The sequence below is a fragment of the Thermobia domestica genome, chromosome 9 (genome assembly GCF_964235325.1).
Source record: "Thermobia domestica chromosome 9, izTheDome1.hap1.1, whole genome shotgun sequence".
NCBI lineage: Eukaryota > Metazoa > Arthropoda > Insecta > Zygentoma > Lepismatidae > Thermobia > Thermobia domestica.
The window spans coordinates 194,028,450-194,053,958 of NC_137462.1; the positions used below are offsets into that span (position 1 = coordinate 194,028,450).

Below are 25,509 nucleotides of genomic sequence, written 5' to 3' on the forward strand. Positions count from 1 at the left end.
GTATATGTGATAAGCCTTATATGTATAGAAATATGAATGACAGTTTTGACCATAAGTATAGAAATAAAAATATAGGTATCAAAACAAGGAATTGAAAATACTCTTAAAAATATATTTTCCGCTACTAAATCCTGATTACATTTACCTTTTTCACCTCCCTTCGCGACCTCCAGGTTGAGAAATCCCGTCTTAAGTCATTTTAAATAGTTTAAAGTACAGTATATTCAAAAATATCATTATCGTGAGCGTCTAAAAGTTGAAGGTGAAAAATGTGACAAAATAGACTTCTTTAAAAATGAAACGAGATCTTTCCGTTTAACATTTCACGACTATGCTCTTTAGGCTAAGGGAGATGGATGATTAAGGCAAGTAAATAATGATAGAAGACTTGGTAGAATGAGAATGTGGAAGGAAACAAAAGTGCCCGAGAAAACCCACGGACACGCTGTTATAAGGCCTGGGATCTAACCAGGGGCCCCACGCATCAGAAATAAGCGCTCCACCACTGGGCCACCGTCCGAAATTCTTTCAAGTTGACTTAAAATTTGTTACAAGTCCTTTTTTTTTTAATAATTATTATTTGACATATTTCTTCTACTATCAGCTAACTATAGTTTCGCTAAAACATTTTAAATTCTATAGTAAATTGCGATTTAAATCATTGGTGAAAAGTAGCCCAATATTGCCCATAGCAGCGATTCCAGATTTGCAAATAGATTCAGGACAAGAAAAAAAAAATGAAAAACCATGCTTGGAGAGCAGGCAGTTAAAAATAAGTAGATAAATAGAAGTAAACATAGTAGCGATTAAGAACATGATTACCAATCAAATATTTAAAGAAAATGGTTTGATGCACAATAGATAAAAAGCATTGCTTTTAATTGGAGGTTTGCCAAAATTGTTTTTACAACAGTTGCACAATAGTCATACATTTTAAAACTTTTATTCGCGGACTAGGCTGTCATTTGGACATCACTATTTTTTTTAAGTATGAAATTAATTAAAATCACTTAAGAGAGAGATGCCGATAAACAAACTGTTAAAATTGAGGTTTAAGATTTTTTTTTTTTAAGCATCCTCAATATATCACGATATTTAACAGATCTCTTCAGTACTTAACTTATTTCTGACATGTCTATAATTGGACTGTCAGCTACTGAAGAAGAATAAGCTGTTTCCCATTTGATGATTTTACTAGTGACCCTTGTACAGAAGTGGGGCAATATGGTTTAAGTTTTGAAATATATACGTATATATGTGTGTATCTAAAATAAATGTGCACATTGGGATTACTTTAAATCTGTCTTCTGCGGTTTTATTTCCACAGCGTAAATCAAGACATCTTGAAGTAACGTGTCTAAGAAAGATAAACTAAGGCTCTAGAGAAATCTTTGTTCTTCTGCTTGTCTTTCATGACCTCTGCTATACGTCTTTCTCGTCTCCTGACAGTGCTTTCGCTCAAAGCAGAAGAGAACTGGACATCATGTGTGAGTGAGTGGTCGTGGGGAAGTGTTTCTAGGAGAAGAACATGTGCAGAATTGTATTCTTTTCTGGCCACGTTTTCATGTGGATCACCAGGTTTAATTACCACCTGTCAGCGGGTTTCCCTCCAAGTCGGAAACAGCTTTGCTTTGACACTACCAGTGGTTTCGCGTGCACCGGCGCTCTACCAAGTTAATGAAACAGCCTGGACCTCTGGGGCTGCTGCTTAAGTGTTGCTAACCACAGATATACTTTATTGCTTTCTAAGATATAGGAACATACTTCAAAAGTGTTTTTTGCTATATCATGGCAGGGATTTGTGCTTCATAAAATGCTGTGGAAAGACGTCCGACAAATTGAGGACTTACATTTTCTTGCTGTTTCATATATGTCACATGTTACTAAAGCATTTCGCTTTCAGTTCGATAGTGTGCTGAATTTATGGTTATGGGCCAATCGCAGACTGATACATTTGATGGCCAATCATTCATGGAGGTCAGAAAAGCTATAATAATTTAAACTAATAATGATCATTTTCTTCCATAGCTGTCAGCAAATACCTTGTAATGCTTTTCTCTTTCTTTCTTTCAAAACAAAATATTGAAAAAAGTGGCGTAACTTGAGTACTATATTTGGCAACCTATACAAAGAACTAAACGTGTTCATGATACTGATTTAAAAACAAGTGCCCACCCTTAGGTAAATTTCTAATTATTTTTTACCGTACTAATTTCTATATTAACATATTAGTTTTATAGCAAGTAGATATCTCAATTTTGAAGATATTTTCTCGTGACCGCATAGACGGATATCGTTAAAAGTAGTTTTGTTAGGTTCAGCGTTCTCATATTAGAATAAAAATCTCCATTATAAATTTATTGCAGGAATAGACACTTTTACCAGTAGCATAAATGTTAGTTCAGTCTGTACTCAATCCAAAGTTTCTGGCAGATAAATATTTGTAGGGAAAGTGTTCTTGTAATGTGTCTCTAATTTCTCAGAGATTTTAACATGAAATCATGGGGGCGGACATAAGAGTCCTAATCACTGCAAAAGCTAGTATCCTAGTAGATTTCCGTTTGCAGCCATTTAGAAACACGAAAATGTATGCCATTTTCTAAATGGCTGGAAATCGGAAGCAGATAAGTGAGTCGTGATAACGGTATCTCATGTAAAATAATATTTTCTAGCGAGCTCTTGTTCCATGTTTCGATTATCTTTTTATCTATTTGAAGATATCACATAATTACTGTAAAATTGGCGGTATTCTAATTTCGTCGTGATGGGGCTTCTTAAGTTCGCTTCCAAGTCGCGCCACGGGAATCTATTCTTCAAATAAGTCATGGGCTAGGGTCTCTACGGAGCATTCTTCCTATTTTCTCAAGATCTCTATTAACATAGAAGGCAATTACATTGGAATTTGTACACTAACTAATTAAAGAAATTACCTTAATTGATCTTTAGAACAGAAGAGAATCGGTAAAATAAAATATGAACAAATAAAATCATGTTCGAAACATGAAGAAATTAAAATACAGAGAAGAAACAGAATAGGTAAATAAAACACTTTTTCCCTGTAGGATAAAAATTATGCCGTGTAGGGTACAGGAAATGGTTCATAGATGCAAATGGATGATTTGGAAAATTGTCAGAATGAGAAAGTACAAGGAAAAAGAGAGAGACCATGAAAACTCATGAAGACGAAATTGTTCACTATACATTTATGTGGGATTCGATAGCACCCTTTCACTAAGTACAAATTCTCCCACTGAGACGTCAGTATCCTACTCAGACGAGACGAGATATAATTTTGATATGAGACCAGAGAGTTCTTCCAATAGAAACATATACTTTTCGAGATGAGGCAACACTTTTTCGGAACCTTTTCGAGATTGGACAGAACAATTAAGAAATTAAAGAAGTCTTAATATCCTGCATCTTCTGTTTTTTTAAAGTTTGTTTCACGATTATGTTTCGATGCTAAGGGAGAGGATGATGATAATGGATAAAGTAGGGGGTGAAACCCTGAGAAAAACTACGCACACGGTGTTTATCCATCACACACAACTCACTTTGCGCGAACTGAGATCGATCCAAGGACCCTAGTCAAAAGAGGTGTCCTGCATATTATCCTAAAACATGATAAAATATAAACGAATTATCAATTGATAACTCATAGTACCTAGGTATAATAAAGTTGGAGAAATTGAAGTATTCTCGGGCATGCAAACATGCAAAACGACATTCGTCAGCTACAAAATATTCAAATTCGCATATTTTTTTTTTTCACTCTACAACTGAATCACCGTAAGTTTTCCCCTAGCTGAACTTTGTCTGAATTTTCTTCCCGGAAGAAAACAGGTTTTAAGCCCTACTTTTCTGGTGGGTTGTTTTGAAGCCAATAAAACTTAGAAGTAAGGTGGCCAGTTACTTTCCCTCGTGGCTCACAAAATATACGAAACACTGGAAATTAAAGAAATAGAGTGAGAATAAAGATTAAAGATAACATGAATATATAACTAAGTAAATGTGGTTTTAGCATGCAGGTATTCACTTGAACACGTTAGTAAATGAATTAATGACATTTCTTTCAGTGTCAAGAACTCAGATCCATGACAGATAAACAAACATATAAGAATGTTGTTCTAGTCGTAATTCAGACATTGTTTCAGCTTAACGGCATTTAGTACCATCTCATCTTCGTTTTTCATCCCATTGATTTACACGGGACATTATAATTTAGTTTAATGTCCCACGATTACGCTCCGAGGTTAAGGGAGAGGGTGCTGATAATAATGGACTAAATGGTGGAATAAAGCAAGAAAGTGGGAGGAAACTCATGTATACGGTGTTTGTTCATCACAAAACTCACTTGACCATCGGGGACTCCCAGTAAGTTATCGGCTTAGGACTACCCGAAATTTCAACTGGGTGTAAAAGTACGACTTTCATCCTAATAATAATAATAATAATAATAATAATAATAATAATAATAATAATAATAATAATAATAATAATAATAATAGTGACAGTAATCTCGTAATAATAAATAACATAGAAAAGGTACTGCTATTAACATTATGAAAATATAAACAGTCTCATGTATGAAAACATTGATTCAATTATAATTTAGAAAAAGAAATGAAAGGTACATAATTAGGTACAACAAACAAACAACTAACTGTTAAGAACGACCGACGATAGAACAAAATTGTATTATATTCTTTCTTATTGTATGGTGTTTCTCATTGTTCTATATAGTAAGCTTCCACCTGACTAACCTATCAACCGGCCAGTCGTAACCATCGGGCCTAAGTTCACAACTAACTTATCTTTATTTCTCTGTTTTCTTTGAAATTCACATGGAACTTTAAAAAGGAAATAAGTAAAACCACTAAATTCCAGTTCATTTCAAAGAAAAACATGAAAGCTCATATAAATCAGTGAGCTAAAAAACAAGATGGCGCCAGTATTCAGCATTGTTAAGACAAACTCAATAAGTGGATATGGTATGGAATTTTTTCTCTTTTTTGTTTTTTTGTTTTCAAAGTCAAATAATGCATTTTTCAAATATGACAAGATTTTAAGTGAAATTATATGTAACGTTAATAAATTTAAACTATGCTAACATTGTTTATAATTATAATATATATATTTATAAAACACTATTTACGACATGCCCTAAGATCAGTTGCTAATGTTACGCCAACATCTGATTCAATTTTTTTTTCTTTTTAAAGAGTTTTGCTACAAATGCACACCAAAATTAATTGTAGAATTGCGTGTTGAACCTGAACTATGAATCATAGCTTTAAATGTTAGTTATTTTTACTCAGTAATCTATTATAAAATTTTTCTTTCATATATTATCTACGTTACATTGAAATTTTCCATTCTTATGTTAGCTATATTGCCTTTTCATTATCTTCTTTCCAAGAAAAGGTGAAACTCATTATTGTGTATTAATAGTTGATTGATACTGGTTATTTTATATCTTGGTTAGCTACACTGTGCTGATGTGGCTACTTTTTCCTGAGAAACCCGCAGCGAAATTACAGCCCACACAGCCGCACACAAAGATGTAATCTCCGCCCGTGTGTTATGTTCTCAAAGAGACGAAGTAAAGAGACAGCCTTAATATACAGTGATCACAGTAGTTTTATTACTTCCATTTCGTTTTTCAAAACTTCCTTCTATTTGTAGGTTTTCTAAAATTAAAAGAGAAAAGGCACTGCTATTTCTTTCCCCATTCTCACTAAGATTTTTCGAAGAACTCCATAAATTTTACCACACATCAGATATCAAAGACACTACTTATTTATGACTTACTTTTTTGTCGTAGTAAATAGTTAACGGTTGACATTTTTAGTATTTGTTTGTGTTAGAAGCGAAATCCTCCGTAAGTATTTCTGTATTGTGAACATTGAGATTTCTGTCCTTGTGCTCATTTTGACGTTTCGATTCAATAACCAAAAATCTAGCTCTGTCTTCTCACACTCATATTTGGTGCATAAATGCAGTTGTAATGGTTGTTTTCGGGAAAGGACGATGTAATCTTAAATGATACTATGTTACGGATGAGGATGAGGAGAGGGGAGTTGGAAATTTCCTCAATGTACCTGTAATGAAACCAGTGGCGGCTCTTGAGGAAAATCACATTAGTAAAATATTACTATTTTATTGCTATAAGCTAAGGAAAGAACATATACTTAATATCAGACTTCTTGTATACACGAGGGTAATCGCAAAAGTAAATTTCCAAAGCCCTGGGAACGCAAGGAAACCGTGCGTCTGTAGGCAACACTGCTGTATTTGTTATTTCTCACTCAAACAAGCCTTCGCATGCGGCATACCTCGCTGGGGCGCTCAGTCTTGGCTTGGTAGCCGTTTGTAATGGAGCTACCGCCAAGTGCGAAGTTGGCGCAGTTATTCGGTTTTTGAACGCAAAAGGCGTTAAACCGATTTAAATTTTTCGCCAGTTGACGAAAATCGTGCATGGATGTCAGAAATGTGCGCAAGTGGTGTAGGGAGATTCCGGCTGGTCGTACTGAAATTCATGACGAAGAAGCAACAGGAGACCGTCAATTTCGGACGCGACAGCCGCGGAGGTTGAGGAAGCCAGTGTCTTATCACCTGTTTCCTATGCTGAAAGAATATTTTGCCGGAACGCGCTTCAGCAACGACGACGACAAGGTGCAAGATGAAGTTCAACGTTTCCTCAAACATACAGCGACGGGATAGAATTTTATATATATAAACTTTCACAGCATCTACAAAAATGCATCGACCGAAATGGCGATTATGTAGAAAAATAGTTAAGTATACAAGGCTAAAAATGATGTGAACATTATTGGAAATAATCATTTCTTTTTATCTCCTACTTCCCTCCCCCTCTCTCTAAAAAGACATTAGTTTCGAGGCTACCCTCATAGAAATTTTATTTCTTCCTTTAGCTTGTTGCGAAAATCTTCCGTACATCTTTTTCTCAAAACAATACTTAAATAATAGTAATAATAAATAATATAATAATAATAATAACACTAAGTTCGGTCCTCCAGTTCATCCAATGTATGACATTGATTAAAACTTATTATTCTTATATGCAGTCAAGTAGTACTATTTTAGTCTCCCAATTCGTTTCTTTCAAGTCCTCCTTGTTGGTCTAGTGGGTTGGTCTAAATTCACGTTTTATACAAAAACCATCTGTGCAGAAAGAGGACTCTAAATTTCAATATATATTTCAACTACTTCTCTCCCCCCCCCCCTCGAACCTTTCCTAAAATGTCAATGGCGGACTTCGAATCATGAACTTTCCCACTGTGTATATCCTTGATGACTGTATTTTCAGTAAAGCTAGTAGGTAACTGCTGAATGAAGAGATGATGCACCGAGCACCCTATACAGGGTGTTTCAAAACAACACCGACAACGTTTGGGAGGTGATAACTGACACCAAAGACGAAAAGTGTAGCACAACCTGGCTGCACAAATGCTTTCTTTCGGAGTTACAGGCTACCAAAAACCTGAAAAACTGAACTTCAAAGGTCCATAGTTCAAATACTATGGGACCGACCATAGTCAGATCAAGACTTTATTTAGGAACTAGTATGCTCCCTGTCCAAATATCAATGTTTCAGAATTCTGCGGTACTTCCGCAACAATTTTTATAGAAGTATTTGGTAAGTACTTCAAATTATATGCCCGTAGCCAAACTGCCTCTATAAAAAAAGTTGCGTGAGTACCCTAGGATTCTGAAACATGGGTATTTGGATAGGGTACATATTCGTTCGTAAGTGAAGTCTTGACCCAACTACAGTAGGTCCCATAGTTTTGGAGCTACGGACCTTTAAACTTCATTTTTTCATGTTTTCGGTAGCCTATAACTCAGAAAGGAAGAGCTTGTGCTCCCAGGTTGGTTTATACTTTTCGTCCTATCTTGTTGTCAGGAATCATCTCCCAAACGTTGTAGGTGTTGTTTTGAAATATCATGTATTAGTACTAGTTCAAGAAAAAAATGGCTTTACGTCCCACGGTTATGCCGGGTAGGCTAAAGGAGACGGTGGTAATGAGTAATCAATGAAATAGTGGAAAAAAGAAAGTGGGAGGAGGAAATGGGTGAACCCAGAAAACCCACGCACAAAGTGTTTGTCCACCACAAAGCTCACTTGATGCGAACTGGAATCGAACCAATGACCCCATGCAACAGAGGTGAATGTTTTGCCATTGAGCCACCGCGGCTCCAGTACTAGTTCAAATTCGAATAATTTTGATAACCCTATTCTAAATCCGGCCCCAATTATAATCTTTAAAATGCTGCTTATAATTAAAAGAAAAAAAAACCTACTCCCAAAACAATTATTGTATTGGCGCTGGAGCCCCGGCTGGAAGTTCATGTAGTTTGAATCCCACTTTTCATATAGCCTCGGTGCTGAACAAGACTCTAAACTCCATATCAAACCACCAATTAACCAAATATTAAATCTGGATTTTTATTTCATAACTTCCTGTTCTAAACATATACATTTTACTTACACGTGTAGAGCCTCGATTTGTACTGTGGACAGCAAATTGAATTCAGGCTACACTTCCTCTAGTATATATATATATATATATATATATATATATATATATATATATATATATATATATATAATATAATATTAATTCTTCCTTCTTGCGTTAGTGTTATTTTGTTTTGGTTGTGTCTTTTTCAATATCAAGGAGACAATTACAGCTCTAACGCTGTACCCACAAGTGTATTTCACTACTTATAGTTATCATTTGTAACTCGAAAATCACAGGAAATGAGTGCAAAGCTTGACAGCAAAATAACAATGGACACTGTGCTATCTTGAATGATTAACTATTTGGTCAAAGAGGAAACCAAAGTATATCTTTAACTTATAGTGACATCTTGCAGCTGCTTTCGAAACCATTTTGTAGTTAAAGAAAGATGAAACAACATGGAAACGCATGTAAAACCGGTATTTTCTTTTAGTCTTTTCCGCTTCTTATGATATTGTTAAGTTTCTTCACTACAAGTTTTTATTTTTCATTGTTTTTGTTTCGAAAAACTTATTCTGTTTTGTTTTTCTCAAATGCAAATTGACACCCGAGGCACTAGAAAAACAGGTAGGATGTCTCACTTTAAAAAAAAAAAAAAAAACGCTCCCTAGGATCAACGAACGATGATACACCAGGGAGGGTAAAATAACAAGGGAGGGATAAATATCTGAGGTGTGGTTAGGATTTAGAAAAAAATATATTACCGAAGCGGAATGGGAGAAAAAGAGATGTTAAGTTCTGTTTCCTACTCCACAGTAATTAAGCATTGTTGTTACTAGGAGAGGGGAGGAGTGGTTATGTTACTCCTATCGCCTTGAAGCAACGGATGTAATTGACATGTAACTTTTCACCGCACGGAAAGGTTCCAAATTATTATCTTTTTTTTTTTTTTAAGTGTAAATCTTCAGTGTTCCGCAAGTTACCTTCTTTTCGTTTCTTATCTATACGTTGTAAAGTTCAGATTTATTTTTAATTTGTATTTTAGAAAAAAAAACAATAGTTGATTTAACTTGTTACAAATATTTTAATTGAAATCACATTCAAGAGAGAGAGAGAGACGGGGGGGGGGGAGAAGCTGTAGAGGTAAACAGGCAGGCTTGGGGGCTTGGAACATCCATCCATACAGGAAATTGTTTAATATATTCACTTAGTACCATAAGAGCTAGTAATATTTCGGAAGTGCATTAAAGCAAGAAACGATTAATTTTTTAAAATATATTTAAGTATTTAATATATTTAATCTCAAGAAACATATATATTATTATTACCAATAGTATGTACGTCAGGCACGCACCTAGAAATTTTTGTTGGGAGCGATTTAACCTTTGTATGGGGTCCAATAATATTACAAGTCACTACTTCTATCTATATAGTATTGAACGAGTATTATTTTGCACTTGAAAAGATGATAAGTAATTGTAAAATACTTCCACCTATATTTTCAGAAAAAAAATAAAACTAATTGGTTTGTATGGGATGAAGAGTACAGACGAAGTGTAAGATAAAATGTTCATGTCACATCAACCATTTTCCTGTTAAACAAGTACTATTTTATTGAGAAAGTGCACGAATATATGTTACGAAGGTTTTTTTTTTGGGGGGGGGGGGGAAGAGGGGTCCGACCTAGTGGACCTCCGTGGGTGAATCCCTGATGCATGTTATTGTTAGGATGAGCAAACAACAACAGATACAATCCGCTACTTAAGAATCTTCATCCCGGCGAAATTAAAATACCGCTAATTTTACAGTAATTATGTGATATCTTCAAATAAATAAAATATAATCGAAATGTGGAACAAGAGCGCCCTAGACAGTATTATTTTACATAAAAAACCGTTACCACGACTCACTTATCTGCTTTCGATTTCGAGCCATTTTGAAAATCGGCATTTATTTTCGCGTTTCTAAACAGCTGAAAACGGAAAGCTACTAGGTGACTTGTGATAACGGTACCTCACACAAAATAATATTATCTAGGGCGCTCTTGTTCCATATTTCAATTATCTTTTATCTATTTGAAGATATCACATAATTGCTGTAAAATTAGCGGTATTTTAATTTCGCCGGGATGAAGACTCTTAAACAAACAGAAACCACTGGCGTAACAGCTCATTTGTGAGCCTAAGCCTGCTCCAGCGCCACCCGCCAGCGACTGGTTGAATTACATTCAGCCTAGCGGCGAGCACGTGGTCAACGTGCTGCAACGCTCTGTCTCTAACAGGCGCATCAGGAGCTTTCCAGACCTATTGTGCTGTCAAAATATCTTGAGCTGTGGCAAAAATGCAAACTAACGCTAACACCCTCACACACCCACGCGTTGAGCCAATAATAGTTCAGCTGTTGCTAAGCGAGAGAAAGCGAGTGGAATTCCTTCAGCTGATAGCAGCGCTTGCAACGAAAGACTAGGGATCAAGTCAATGTGGCATATTTATAGTTGCCATCACGTCTTGTTTTCACGTGACTCTCCAGTTTGCCTCACGACTCCCCAGTTTGCTCATTACCCATATACTATCGTCTTGGTAGCACATTCAAAAACAGCTTAAAGAGGGCGTATATTAATATTTGTTTCATCTTAAGCGACATGATGCCCGTACAGCATCAATTTTTAAGTTTACAAATTATTTCCCTCCATTTTCTCATATAACGTAACACAGGAGGTTGTACATGTAATATATATAATTTTGTTCAGCTGAAGAGGGTCTATTGATTGATATTATATCTACTCTTTGAAAATTTTTCTTACCGTTGAATGCAAATAATATTGAAAATTTGTCAGAGATTTGAAATATAAGCACAATTTTACACTAAAAATGCAACAGTTGATATGGAATAAAACAGAAAAATGCTTCGTCAAAGTTCTAAGAAATTCAACTAAAATTACAAGACACACACACACGAATTTTGGTTTCAGTGTTAGTGCAAGAAAGGTATGGTAAACATGTGTGTTCATGTTGGTTGGTATGGTAGGAACTTCCCTGAAATAGGACTCCGTAGAAAACACATGCTCTTTTAGGTTTTTACCGTTCAAAATGAAAGGATATATATCTCTCCATGCACTGTTTGTATATATATGTGTGTGTGTGTATATATATATATACATACACTCATATATATCTATGTTGTGATGGAAAGGCGGAGATGTAAGCAAGCAAGCAGGAACTCACATGCATACACACTGACGCTCACGTAGATGAGGAAACAGAACTGTCCCAGCTGCCATCTGTGCATCAAGCATGGGGTTGTTTCATGCGACATGAACTGCCAGACTTTTCCCTACAAACAACAGGAAAAGGGAAACAAGAAGAAGACAATGACGATGTTTTACTAAATTTCGGCTGAATTTATGATGGAAATAAATGTAAGTTCTTCTTTTAAAAAATATAATTCAAAGTTATTAGATTGAAAAAAAACTGCAGAATAACTTTACAGAAAAAGAATATTGTTACACGAAATTCAAAAGAAGTCTAACAAAACTGAATAATTAGGATATATAAAGATACCTTAGTAAATTATTACAATATACGACATATATATATTTCGTGAAGCTTTGATATGTCCAAGTGACTACTGCACATTGAAACTGTGACAACAGTTCTTCTACCCCTCCACACTAGCTGCTTAATTTCTAGTCTCTCTCTCTCTCTCTCTCTCTCTCTCTCTCTCTCTCTCTCTCTCAGTCACACACACTCACTTCCACTGAGCATTGTTGCTCCCCCCTGGAGACATTGACTGGTACAGCCTGTCTCGAAATTAATTTTAACTAATTATTAAATTCTTCATGATTTTTAAATTCTAAAAAATTCGTGACACATTCAATGAGACTGCACGACACACCGGTTGGAAACCACTGTTCTAAACCGAAGTTATTGATGCACTCTTACATTTCTTTAATGTTATGAGTTTAAATATAGAAGAAGAGTTGACTATTGCGTAAAACGTGGTTAACATTGCACAAATATTATTACTCCAACACACTTCTAACAGCGTACTGGAACTGATCCACTATTTATGTGTGGATGTATTACACAAATTACCTAAAAATTAGTATGTTGTATCGTATACTTGGACTTTCGCCTTGAATCTCGTTATTCGAAGCATTCTTTATTTTCTTGAGTTCAGTAGATGTTTACAATCAATCACCTTCAGTTTATCGAGGTTATAATAAAGCTTACGTAAAATGTTGGGCGGGATAAGTTATTTTCTACCTACTTTTTCATAATAATAATGATTTTGGGTACATTTTAAACACAATTGAGGGTCGGTACATCAGAGTAGACGAGTAAAGGCGTATTTTGATTTTTATCATAATTTTTTGAAACTTATTCACTAAGTATCAAGGGTTAAAGAAAATTATATAGTATTTTATATGCATCTTAATCTCTGTATATATTTTCTATCACTGAAGAGCAGAGGAATTATGCATCTGGACCTTGGAAAAGGTTGAAAAAAATCATTATCTTTGTTTGGTAAATAAAATATTTGAAGTTATACAATACTAATTGATAACATTAAAAATACTAAACTAGGAACAACCGAATCATGACAACAGCGTATAAGGCAAGTTGTTATTAATGCAAAGTAACCGTTAAAACTGACTTCGGTTATTTGTGCCTGCATTTTGCAACTATGGAACTAAGCAAAACACTTGTTTTGCCGAAAGGTACCTCATTATCGCTGAGTAACTTCTGGGTTAATTTGTCACAAACGAGAACGTGATTAGCCGTGTATTGACACATTGGTGTTAACTCATTGGACACTTTTACCACACACACATGTCCAATATATTTTCGTACAGCGTTTCGTTTTTTTTAACGACTGACAACAGAAACCCGCAGTTATTTCGATAGCCTATGCAGTAAAATTGTTCTCGCTGATGTATTGACATTTCTTTAACATAATATTTTGAATTGTTTGTCATCTTTCTAGCAGGACCGTCTCGTCATTTTGCGGGGACTGAAACGAAAGTAAATTGTGGTGCTAATGATGTAGATGAGAATTTAATATTCAGCATGAATAAATCATTTTGAGCTAACTTCAGTTTTCCATATTAAAATTACAATGATATCACATTATGAGAACACTGCGCGTTATTACTATATAGTCGTAAAATATATTACAAAATCATGGTTCATTATATCTTAACATTTTGAATTTCACAAAGTAACTTTACATACACACATATACCTCGTATATGCTTATGTCGGGAGCTTACAAATAATACATTTTACGTTTAGTTAGTTTTTCATCTAAAGAAATATTTCTAAAGTATTAATAATTTGGTTTGGCTTCTCTAGAACATAATTTACGGCATTTTCTCTCTTTTCATTTAGGGCACCTAGGCCCACTGAAATACCTTTTTTTTCTTTCTTCAGTCGCTTTAATTCTAATTCCAATATTTCTTTCCTTCTCTTTCTTTATTTTCAGCAATGTCATTGTACCTCCTGGTTTTCTAAGCAGTCCTTCCTTCCTTTTTTGTCTTTCTGTCTCTTTCGCAACAGGAATCTAATTACTGGATGACCCAGTAGGTGAGACACACAGCGTCACAGGCAAAGCTTGCTTTTCTCATTAATGAGCATCAGCGGCAATTTCGGGTTACGTGAGAGAAGGCAGGTCGGAAGACGGAGACAAAGGGGGACGGCGGTCTTTAGTCGCACATTTACCTCTTCTTCTTTTCTTCCATTTCCTAATTCTACCGCTAGCACACAAGGGAAGATTATTCATCCCCTCTAGTTTTTAAGCTTTCATGCTATGAACAACAACTACTACTACTAGAATCAGTGATTGTAAAGGGTATAAATGAATGCATGTATACCTAATTTGGAGGATATGAACATACTTTTGTACAGTAGAGGCAACACAGTCAGCAGTATGTACTCATACAATTGACACACGAAGTTACCAGATCTTTTGATGAATTAGTATTTTAAAAAATAAATGTTACTGTTACTGCACTTTCCTGTTAATGTGGTGGTTGAACGTACGTCACTTTCCCGTTACTTTTATGAAATGAAGAACCAGCTGACAATGTAAAATAATGCTTTGGAGACTTAATTCTAACGATGTTAGAAGTCCTCTGGTCAACAAAGTCTATAATTGAACATAAACTTCCATCATTTGTGGTGTCATATTATCATCTTCCAACTAAGCAAAACCGTAATCCAGTCTTGTTCATAAAATATACATTCTAGAACCCTAGCTTTCTTAGATTGTTTCTATATTAAATCATAAATTCAGAATAACGGTTTCCTGTTTTATCCTATCCTATAAATCTTTAGCAAATCTTATTTTCACAGATCACCTCAGGTGTATGGGGTCCCGGTTCGATCTCAGCTCGGACCAAATGTATTTTGTGGTGGACAAATACCGTGTTCTTTTTCTTGGGTTTTCTCGTTTCCTCCAGTTTCTTCTTTCCACCATTTTATTTATTTCTCATCATTATATCCTTCAGCCTACCTAGCATAACCGTGGAACAAAACTGATTTAAAAAAAATAAATAGTAGTTTTGTTTTTACAGACTAACCTGGCAACAGCAAACGACGCTTTCCGCCCAACACATATTATGTTCATATATAATATTTCCTTCTCTTTTTCGAGTATTGTATTACGAATCGAAGTGTAAAATAAATATATGCTTTATTGAGTAAATAAAAAATTATTTCATTGAGTTAATGGTAATTTGTATGTCGTTGATTGATAATTAATGATGATCGTCAATTTAATTTAATTTAATTTAATTTAATTTAATTTTGTCTACGCTTACAGGAATTTAAAGGTAGACCTACTTATAACGGCTTATGCAGAGGGACGTCCTAATTTATTCCCTTACAAAAAATCTCATAATTTCTGAATAATGACTGGAACGAAATCAATTTTTTTCAAACTTCGTACATCTAGTTTAACTTATTATTTTAGATTTTTGTGATATTTCGTGAAACTCGATAGACACCATAAGTATTTATCACGCAAGCGACATGTCTTATCAGTCTTAGACAATTTAATGAAAATATTGAATGATTCGTTAGCTTAATGTTCCTCTTTCAGCAATGAAGTTACGTGAAATGGGTAAGTTTAAAGTGAAATTTAAACAATTACTGAGTAACCCTTCCCCCCTAGAGATCATGTTTACTGAAAGTACACGCGATTAGTTCCGTAGTTTTGAATGGAGCCTATACAAATAATCGTTTGATGTTTCATGACATGTACAGTCCGCAGCAAAAAACCTGCAACATAAGTTTGTGAAACTACGCCTAACAGCGCATTGAATCAACATAACGTCTAAGTGGCACGAATCACGCCAAGAGAAACCTCGGCGTCCTCCCCTGCACATTTATTTTGGAGCAAAAGATTTCGTCGTTTCACAATAAACTTACATGATCATGTTGCAGGTTTTTTTTTCTGCGGACTGTACAACATAGCAATAATATTTCACATTCGTTCTCCCACCCACAAGTCGTGTGTTTGTCTAGCTGCACTGGTAAACCATGATAAAGTACGAATTGAACGCATATAACTCAAATTAATTATATGACATCTTAACATTGTTTTCTGAACATGTTTGTAAATATTCATGTCATAATAAGTATTATTTTACAATATCAATAATGGAATTACTTACTGCAAGATCAGCAGCGTCGACAACTAAAATAAACATGTCATGTCACTCTGTATGGATTCATTATCGCTATTTTAGTAACATTAATTTCATCGCGTTCCGTGGCAGACGAGGAAGGGGGAGAAGGGGTGAGAGCTGGTAAATTATAAGTGTATACTTCAACTTATCAGTTATATTTTCTGAGGTAAGTTTTAAAATAATATTAATCTTGTGTAAATTTATTGTGTTTGTGTATAGGAGGATGCTATATCTATATTAAAGTAAGATTTTTTTTCCATCTGTACTATTATAAGTCTTAACTCATTCATCATATTTAATGAGTAGTATGTCGTTCTTCTTTCTGTCGCTTGGGGATACAATCCCTATTTTTTGTATTTATTTTTTTATTTTAATGGGAGAATAATGTGTTATTGCTAGGCAATTAACAGCAATCATGTAGCGGTCTATGTTCGCTAATGGCCACTCTGCACGCGATCTTAGAGTGGTAATAAGAGAGAAACCAAATTCAAACAAAACTAAACTTTGATTTTTTTCCCCCGTTCTATCTCTCACATTTTTTCTCAAACTTATAATAGATATGGCTTTTGATAAATAATTTTCTACTCCTGCTTCCGACGTTTCAAGCTTTTTTTTTTTTTTTTTTTTTTACCATTTCCTCAATTGTTATGGTCGACTAAAAGAGTACAGTCTATTAAAAGAGTACCCGGAATTTCTTATTTAAGAAACCGGAGTAAAATATTCTGTAATTCTATTTTCTGCTGTACAATGGCAGCCAGTGTTATGCTTGATTATGATATATGCAATGTGAATGCTATCGGTCAGTTAGTTTGTTTACACCTGCTGATTTTGCTAGTCGACCTTAGGAGTTTCTTGTGATTTTTACAATAAATAAAAATATTGAGGAAAGAGAGTGCTTGAAATGTTTGTGTTGCTAGCGAAGTTTCGTGAAATGTCAGTGAACCAGTGTTATCCAAAACTCTAGCGTACGAGTGGTACAAAGCATTCAAAGAAGGCCCGAGAAATGTGTGAATTATTCCTGTCACTCTTCAGCGTCTTCAATCAATGTAAGCATCAACAAATTGAAAGAAATTGTGATGTAAAATCGCCCATGCAAGCAAGCTTAAGAAAGATTGCCCTGTACGTCAATTTTTCATACGCAACTGTTCGTACCATTCTTATTGTTAATTTGAGCATGAGACTAACTTATTCTGAAAGAGCTTATTTGTTTCCACGTCTTCTTTTTGGAGAAAATTTACTACAGACATGATCGGTCCAGATCCGATTCTACATTTATGAAACTCATTATTACGGAAGACGAGACATGGGTTTACTAGTTTGACATATAAACAAGTCAACAGGCTCCTGAATACAGAGGGGAAGAAGAAAATCAACAAAAAGAAGAAAATAAACTCTCTCCAAAATCAAGATAATATAGACTGTTTTTCGATTACCCTGGTGGTGTGCATTCAGAATGCCTGCCAGATGGAGCAACAGTCGACAAACTTGAGCGTCATAAGGTATTTACGTGAACATATCTGACCCGAACTGTGGAAGATCAAGTCATGGACGACAACTCACAATCACACAAGGCGATTATTGTGACTGAATGTTCGGCAAAACGTCCAACGAATGTTCTTGATCAAGCTCTGTATTAATATGGTATGGCCCAAGGTGATTTTTCCTGTTTCCAAAACAAATTACTACTTCGCAGAAAGCGTTTCGACTCAGTCGAATCCATCAAACGAAATTCGCTGAAGGAGCTAAAGCTCATTCCGGAAAATAATTATAAAAAATGTTTTGACGATTACAATAATTATTGGTATATGTGTATTGCTTTAAATAGGGTATACTTTGAAGGCGAGAAAATAAATTTTGATGATTAATTAAATGTTTTGTGTTATACTTACAAATGTCGGATGTTTTTTATTATTATTATTATTATTACAGACTGTATGTTCTTACTTTTTCTGAGTGTTATTCCATAATCCAGGTTCTTCTGGCTTATTTACTTAATGTAGTCTGATTTGAATTTCTGTGCAGTTTGTGATATTTCAATGTAGAGCAGAAATTAGGGACAGGCACAATAACGACACTAGGTTTAATTTCTTGGAGGAGCAAACGGAGTGACAGACATTTATGGGGCTATCTATTTTACTGTATATCGGAGACAATAGCTCTGTATTACTTGTTCTACATTATTACAGTACAAGGTGTCTGGGGGGCAGTCAGGGGAGGACGATACAACCGGGTAGGCACCCGCCCCTGGCCCCCTTTAGTGTCGTCACTGAATAGACATGGTCAACATCACTAGTCTAACATTCAAAAAGGAAGCATAGATGTTTGGTTTAGAAAGGAACTTCGTAACGTGGGTTATAGGTGTTGGATTTTGTGTTACAAATCAGCATCTGAAAATTATCAATTACCTTTACATAACAAGGAAGACGTTAAAGCTTTATTGAACTGTGAGGAGGTATACATTAATTTGAAAATTAAATTACGATTGTATTAGATGCTGATTCAAGTTTATTTCTCATTTGGGAACTTATATTTAAATTCGTTTAGGCTAAATTGTATTCTGAGTGGCTCTAATCATTTAAATTTACAAGTTTTATAATCTTAATGTGTAAATTCTGATTTTTTCCCTCTTTTTGTTTCTAGGTAAGGAGTTACTGATCTCTCCTGAGTACCATTCAATAACACGGTATATTTTGTAAGTATATTAATCACTAATAATACTATATGAAACAATACATATGCTTACCTCTGGTGCGTGATGTTCCTGATTCAATAATCAGCCAAATAAATTTGTTGTGGACAACATCGTGTCCATGTGGCTCGAGGCACTCCCGTTTCCTTTCACATCCCCGTTCCACCAAATCCTTCCATCATCATTCACTTACCTTAATCATCGTCTCCCTTAGCCTAACGGGCATAACCGTGGGACGTTAAACTGAAAGATTTCATTTTACTTTCATTTCAAATGTATAGACTAGTTTTACGTCCCATATTTATACCTTTTTAGCCTAAAGAAGACTGAAATTAAAGTGGATTACTATGAAGTAATTAGTGGAATGATAATGTGGGAGAAAACAGGAGATTCTCGAGAAGACAGACTGATATTATGTTTTCCATCTTCAATTTATGTGAACTAAGATTGAACCAGGGACGTCGTACACCAAAGGTGAGTGTTTTACCATTAAACTACTGTATTCCCCTTCTTAATAAGAATGGAATTGGTTACGACTGGATTCTTATCGTTCCTGTTTTTATTCTCTCATAATCTTTTGCAATATTGCTATGATCTCTTCAACAAAGGTCAGATTTACTTCCGCTTTATTAGTTAATTAAAGAGGAATTACACGCAGAAACGGCACAAATGATGCTGCATTGTCGAAAAGATATACTGCAAAAATCTAAGATTGCACTTCCATCTTTTTTCCCTCAAGTTCCACGTTTATACTTGTTTTTAAAGACTTGTCGGATTTAGCAATCTCTTTAGGTTCTTCCCTTATTTATCTCAACCCAAACAACAATAAAATAATACCACACAATATAAAATAAACACAAGAGCTGACTGTAAAATAACCGATTGGGTAGTGAAATATGAATAATTATATTTTTTTTCTAAGAAATTGAACCAAGTCCAAACGACTCGGTCTAACTAGAGATTGAACTCTTTATCGCGAAGCTACTCTGCGACCAAAAATGATGTCATGTAGTAGAAAACAATTTTTGTATCTATATAAACTCCTATATTTCTTTTGTCTCTATCTATAATTCATTAAATAAGATACGAAATACTTAATTTAATGCTCCATAATTATGTCTTGTATGCTAATGAGATAGTAAAATAGCATTAGGATGGGAGAAAACGAGAGACCTTGGAAAAACCTACGGATGCTGTGTAGTCCGTCGGAAACTTACGTGATGTAGAATAAGACTTTGGATCTTTCTCACTAAAGATAATAAATTAATCACTAAGCCCGTTACTTAAATTAGAATTTGATGTAGATATTATTAATTACAAGTTATTTGCGGTGTGTTACAAATTAAATATATCTTACAATTGTTTAAAGGACAAATTACTAATTTATTCGCTTTTTTTAAGCTTTCACAACAAGAGTTCATTAGTGCTCTCTATAATAGCGGATGGCAATGTTGAACTTATTTTCAGTTTGTTTCATTGTTAGCATTATATCTATATTCTGTAGTTTTTTATTTTTAAAATATGAAACGGAATTAGTTTTTTTTCAACAACTTTCCTTTTGTTCTTCTAGCTATTTTACGTTTACATTGCATTTTACCATACATTTTATTTATACGTTCCTTAAATTTTGATCGACTCTTTCCTCTAGTGACAGGAAAACAAAGAAATAAAATATTTAGGTATATATTATGCAACCAACAATACTCCTGGGAGTGGCCTGGTTGCATATGACGGAGGATATCTTGCATTATTTGTTACAACAACAATGTTCTGGGGGAAAAAATGAGGATTTTTATATATATTCTCAGTTATCGCTTCAACACAATATGCACGTTTCGTTCACAAAATTTAGTTAGTAGGAAATGAATAGCAAAATGATATCCTGGTATAAAAATCACCTATAGAAGAGAAAATATTAAAGAACATGAGTGACTGAAGTTGTGGTATAATAAACATTTTCTCAACGAAAGTTAAAAAAAAAAAAAAAAAAAAAAACAATCGAGGCAAATAAATCAGACTATATATATCTTTCGTGAAACGTGATGTATTGCATTTTAAGAAAGAAGGAAAAAAAAGCTTACGTACAGTTTGCTTCTGTGGTGAACTGGTTTAAGTTGTCTCACAATATTGATATATCTCGGAGGATAATGGGGTACTGTTGCAGCAATCACCTGTAGTCGAATTATTTCTGAGTTGATCTGAAGTCCTGTGATTTAGTGTTGTACTATACTACGTGAATCCGTGAATTTTCTCGTGTTTTCCCCCTTTCCTTCAACTCATTCTCTTATTCTATGTTTGTTCTGTTATCATTTACGGGTACCTATTAACCAGTCTTCCTAACTTTACTGGGAATAACAGTGGTGTGTAATCTGAAGAATTCGAGTTTGAAGCTATACTGTTAAAATCTCAATATTAGAAGTTAATAAGTACGTAAGTAGTTTTAGAATCAATCAGCCTTTATGTGTAATCTTGATAGCCTTGTGCTTTGTTCATTGGTTTCAGATTACGTTGTTATTCACTGTAAACAAACCTAATTGAAATATTTGTTTTGTATTTAGTTTGCAGATTCAAAATTTGAAAGAGGCATTCACAAGTATTTTTTTTTTCGCAACTAAGCTCTTTTTTTATTTATTATATTTGAGTCTTACGTAGGTTGATTCTCTGCTTTTTAGCCTGAAGGAGACGATGAGAAAGTGAATGATGATGATGATGAGAAAATGTGGTAATGAAAGGTAAACAACAGAACTCATTCCCTCAACAGGGATCAAACCCACTAGAGACATATTACCAGCCTATTGTCTTCGAGGGTACCAACATGCCAGCTGGTTCAATAATAGTTACTTTTGTAAAGAGATTTGAATAATGCGGATACCTTATATCCTTTAAGTATCACTTTTTATCTAGATAACGTAACACAGAGTAATTCAAACATCTTAGATTATATAAATATGCATACAGTTACTATTGAATTCTCGTTCGAACAAACTGCTGCCAACGTAAGCATATTTGAGCATAATCAAAGCCAGTTCAAGTGGCCAATTCTGAAGCATGTTCGTTTTTGTTTAATGAGCTGTATATCAGGGTTAGAAAGTTTGTTTGTTGAAGTTTAACATTCTCATTCAGCACTGGGGTTAGAGGAGACGTGGATCTACAATTTAAGTGTTCACCGGGAATCAGAGTCATGAACATATGAATGTTTAGGTTGTAATGTTGCTCTGGAACTTCCTCTTTATATAAAAAAGGACATTTACCTGTTGTACGCCAATGAGATCAACAAAGATAATATTTTGTTTATCTAAATATTTAGAGATTTTTTCTTTAAATCCTCATGTGTGCGGGGTAAGAGAGTGTTTTCCAATCTATGATCAGAGAACTAACGATACTTTATCTGCCTTGTATTCACTCCCATTGTTTCTTTCTCATTATAAAAGCACTACGTATGCGTTAACCCACACTCAAACGGGAAAAGGAAAATTATCACGTAAGAAATTATACGCCTCTATCGAAAACCGGAAGAACTCGAGAGAGCTTCAATTGTTTTTCTTTTTGTGCTTCTGTTTTCTCATTTTTCCCCTCCTCTACTTATTTCTCATTTCGTTACACGCAAATGTACATCAGAAGAGTTAAAACCAAAATGGGATGGTAGTGGTGGTTTTCGGAGGGATATTTGTGGATACTAAAGAGGAAGAGAATAAAAAGAAAAAAAAAAGAGGCAGATTGGTGAGGGAAATATTCCAAGAGATAGAGAGGTATGCTTACAGCTTTGTATTTACCTTGGCCTGTCGACCTCATCTTACAGTGATGGTTCAATTTAGCTCTGAGGGCCCCCTCAACGCACGGGCTTTCTCTCTCGAAAAAAAAAAAAATGGTCGAGTTCCCTTTTAGGTCAGGCGATTTATCTTTCAGAACGGTTTTCGTGTGAGATCTGGAATTAATAACACAAAGCGTTGGGTTGGTTGCTTGTTTTAGCGACGAGAGGCAACGTAAAGTCTCTGTTTATATATGGTCATTCGCTGTTATTCCTACAAATACTGAAGGCACATGTAAATAGAAATTTCAATATAGCCAGAGCCACCCGTTTACATTTTCCAATATTAAGAAAATATCTCGCTAAGAATCATTTTGATGGTTCAGAAAAATGAAAAAAACAATTATTCTACAGGTAAATTTGTGATGTTAAAGATGCTGAGCTTCAACGCTATCTTTTTATATATATATTTATTTTTAGCCCACTGATTTATATGGATAATAATTATTTTAATTTTCTTGAACATTGTATTATTGAGTAATTGTTTCTTGCTTTTTAAAAATGAATTTTTTATTACATGTAAATTCATTAGTACTTAAATTTGATAAGTGGCCCCGCGTAGTATAATCGCTTACGCTCTCACCTTTGGTGTGAGTGGTCTTGTGTTCGATTCCGGGAACGCTCGGCCCAAAAGGTGAAACAGCTCTTTTCAAGCCAACCAGCCTGAGTGAGATTTTTCTTAAGTTTTCTTCATTCTTACCAGACAAATGTCGTGATGTTAGATATCAAATATACAGATCCAAGGCGGCTTCCTTTCTTCCTTCCCCTTTCACGGATAGTATGATCGCCGAGGGACGCCAATTCGCATACGTGACGAGCTTAAGAGTCTTCATCCCGGCGAAATTAAAATACCGCTAATTTTACAGTAATTATGTGATATCTTCAAATAGATAAAAGATAATTGAAATATGGAACAAGAGCGCCCTAGACAATATTATTTTGCGTGACGTACCGTTATCACAAGTCACCTAGTGGTATTCCGTTTTCAGCTGTTTAGAAACGCGAAAATAAATGCCGATAATCAAAATGGCTCGAAATCGAAAGCAGATAAGTGAGTCGTGATAACGGTATCTCATGTAAACTAATATTGTCTAGGGCGCTCTTGTTCCACATTTCGATTATCTTTTATCTATTTGAAGATATCACATAATTACTGTAAAATTAGCGGTATTTTAATTTCGCCAGGATGAAGACTCTTAAGGCCGTAGATCTTAGTAATGCCTAGAAATCTGTATAAACAAGGAAAGAAATCTGACACACAAATATTAAAATTGCGTATCTCACATTATCTTACCTTCTTGCACTACAGCTCCTTAGTGAGCTTGAAGCTTGCTTCACTACAGACCTCTCGTTTCACGATCTCGAATCATTTCCTTCCAACATCTTTATCTTCAGTATCTTCAGATCTTGCTCTAAGTTTGCCTTCCATTTTATTTTGGGGCGACCTCTTTCTCTACTAAGTGCAGATATTTTCATTCAGCGATCTTTTTTGGCATTCTATTTTTTCTATTCTTTTTAGGTATCCGAGCTATTTTAGCCTAGACAATTTAACAAACTTTTACAATATCCTTTTTTTTTCTCTAGTATGCTGTCTATATCATTATTACTCTTTACCATCCACTTAAGTTATTTCTTCTTCCTATTGGATGGTACAGATATTGAAACAACTACCAGATAAATTATACGAGATTAATGGATATTATAACTTCCGTACAATTTTCCTTTCAAACTTCATTGCTGTATCTTCTTCTGTAGAACCTAGGTTTCACTTCCGTTAAAAAAAAAAATACTTTTCGTAGTTATGGGACAATTAAATAAATTGAAGAAGAAATTAGTAAAATCAGACCACTGAAAATCCAAAATTTATTTCAAAGAAGACAGAAAAAAATAATATCCCAAAATGATACATATAAATCTGTGTATAGGTTAAAGCACTAGATGGCGTACTATTCAACACCGTTAAGGATAATTTTTCAACCAGTCAGCTAAAGTTTGAAAAAATTACGCTATCGTATTGAAGCTTGGCTTTACTCCGATAATCTACTATTTTGTAAAAGGGTATTAAAAATTTTTCTATTTTTTATTTTTAAAAAATAAGGCTGTATTAAATTTTTATTAGCATTTTTGGCACCTTTGGTGAAGAAACTCTGTTTTGATAGTGATTTTTTTATTAGTGCTTTTGGTACCTTTGGTGGAGAAGATCCGTTTTTATACTGAAAATTTTTATAGTACTTTTGGTGAAGCAGCTCACTTTTTATAGTGAATATTTTTAATAGCGTTTTTGGTATCTTTGGTGAAGAAGTTCCGTTTCTATAGTGAAAACTTCTATTGGTGCTTTTGGTGAAGAATCTGCGTTTTTATAGTGAAAATTTATTTCGCTGTCTTATCTAAAATTGGCAGCTGTCTTTACTATTTCTTTTATTATTTAATCTGTAACATGTTTACATGACCAAAGTGATAATTTTTTGTCAGTTATTAACAATTTTCTTGGAAATTATTTAACATCCTTTTTTAAAAGATATATTATCATCAAACACAATGAAAACCTTCTGAAGACCCAGCCTTGTTTCTTGCAATAATATATCAAACTGAGAGTAATGAGTTTTACATAAAACATGTTAAAGAAAAAAGCAATATTGTTTGAAGACAGTATACTGATGCTATCAATCAAAACTAAATTTTTAGTAAGCAATTTAATAAAGTTTTATAGTCTGTACATCACATATCTTTATTTTACTTGAAATATTAGAACTTTTGTCACATTACTAAATAGATAGGGACATTGTAACTCAGTTGTAGAACACTCATTTCTGATGTGAGGGTTTCCAAGTTCCAT

General features: G+C 34.4%; 1 protein-coding gene across 5 annotated transcripts in view; it reads left to right on the forward strand.

The window, feature by feature from the left end:
* LOC145660515 (irregular chiasm C-roughest protein-like) overlaps window positions 1-25,509 on the forward strand; it is a 745,900-nt gene that overhangs the window by 528,861 nt on the left and 191,530 nt on the right. The window contains exon 3 of one of the 5 annotated variants that reach the window (XM_081725680.1): window positions 18,817-18,868. The exons of the other annotated variants lie outside the window; for them this stretch is intronic. The gene's annotated coding sequence lies outside the window, so the exon portion shown is untranslated. The remainder of the gene's footprint in view (window positions 1-18,816; window positions 18,869-25,509) is intronic. 5 annotated transcript variants of the gene reach the window in all.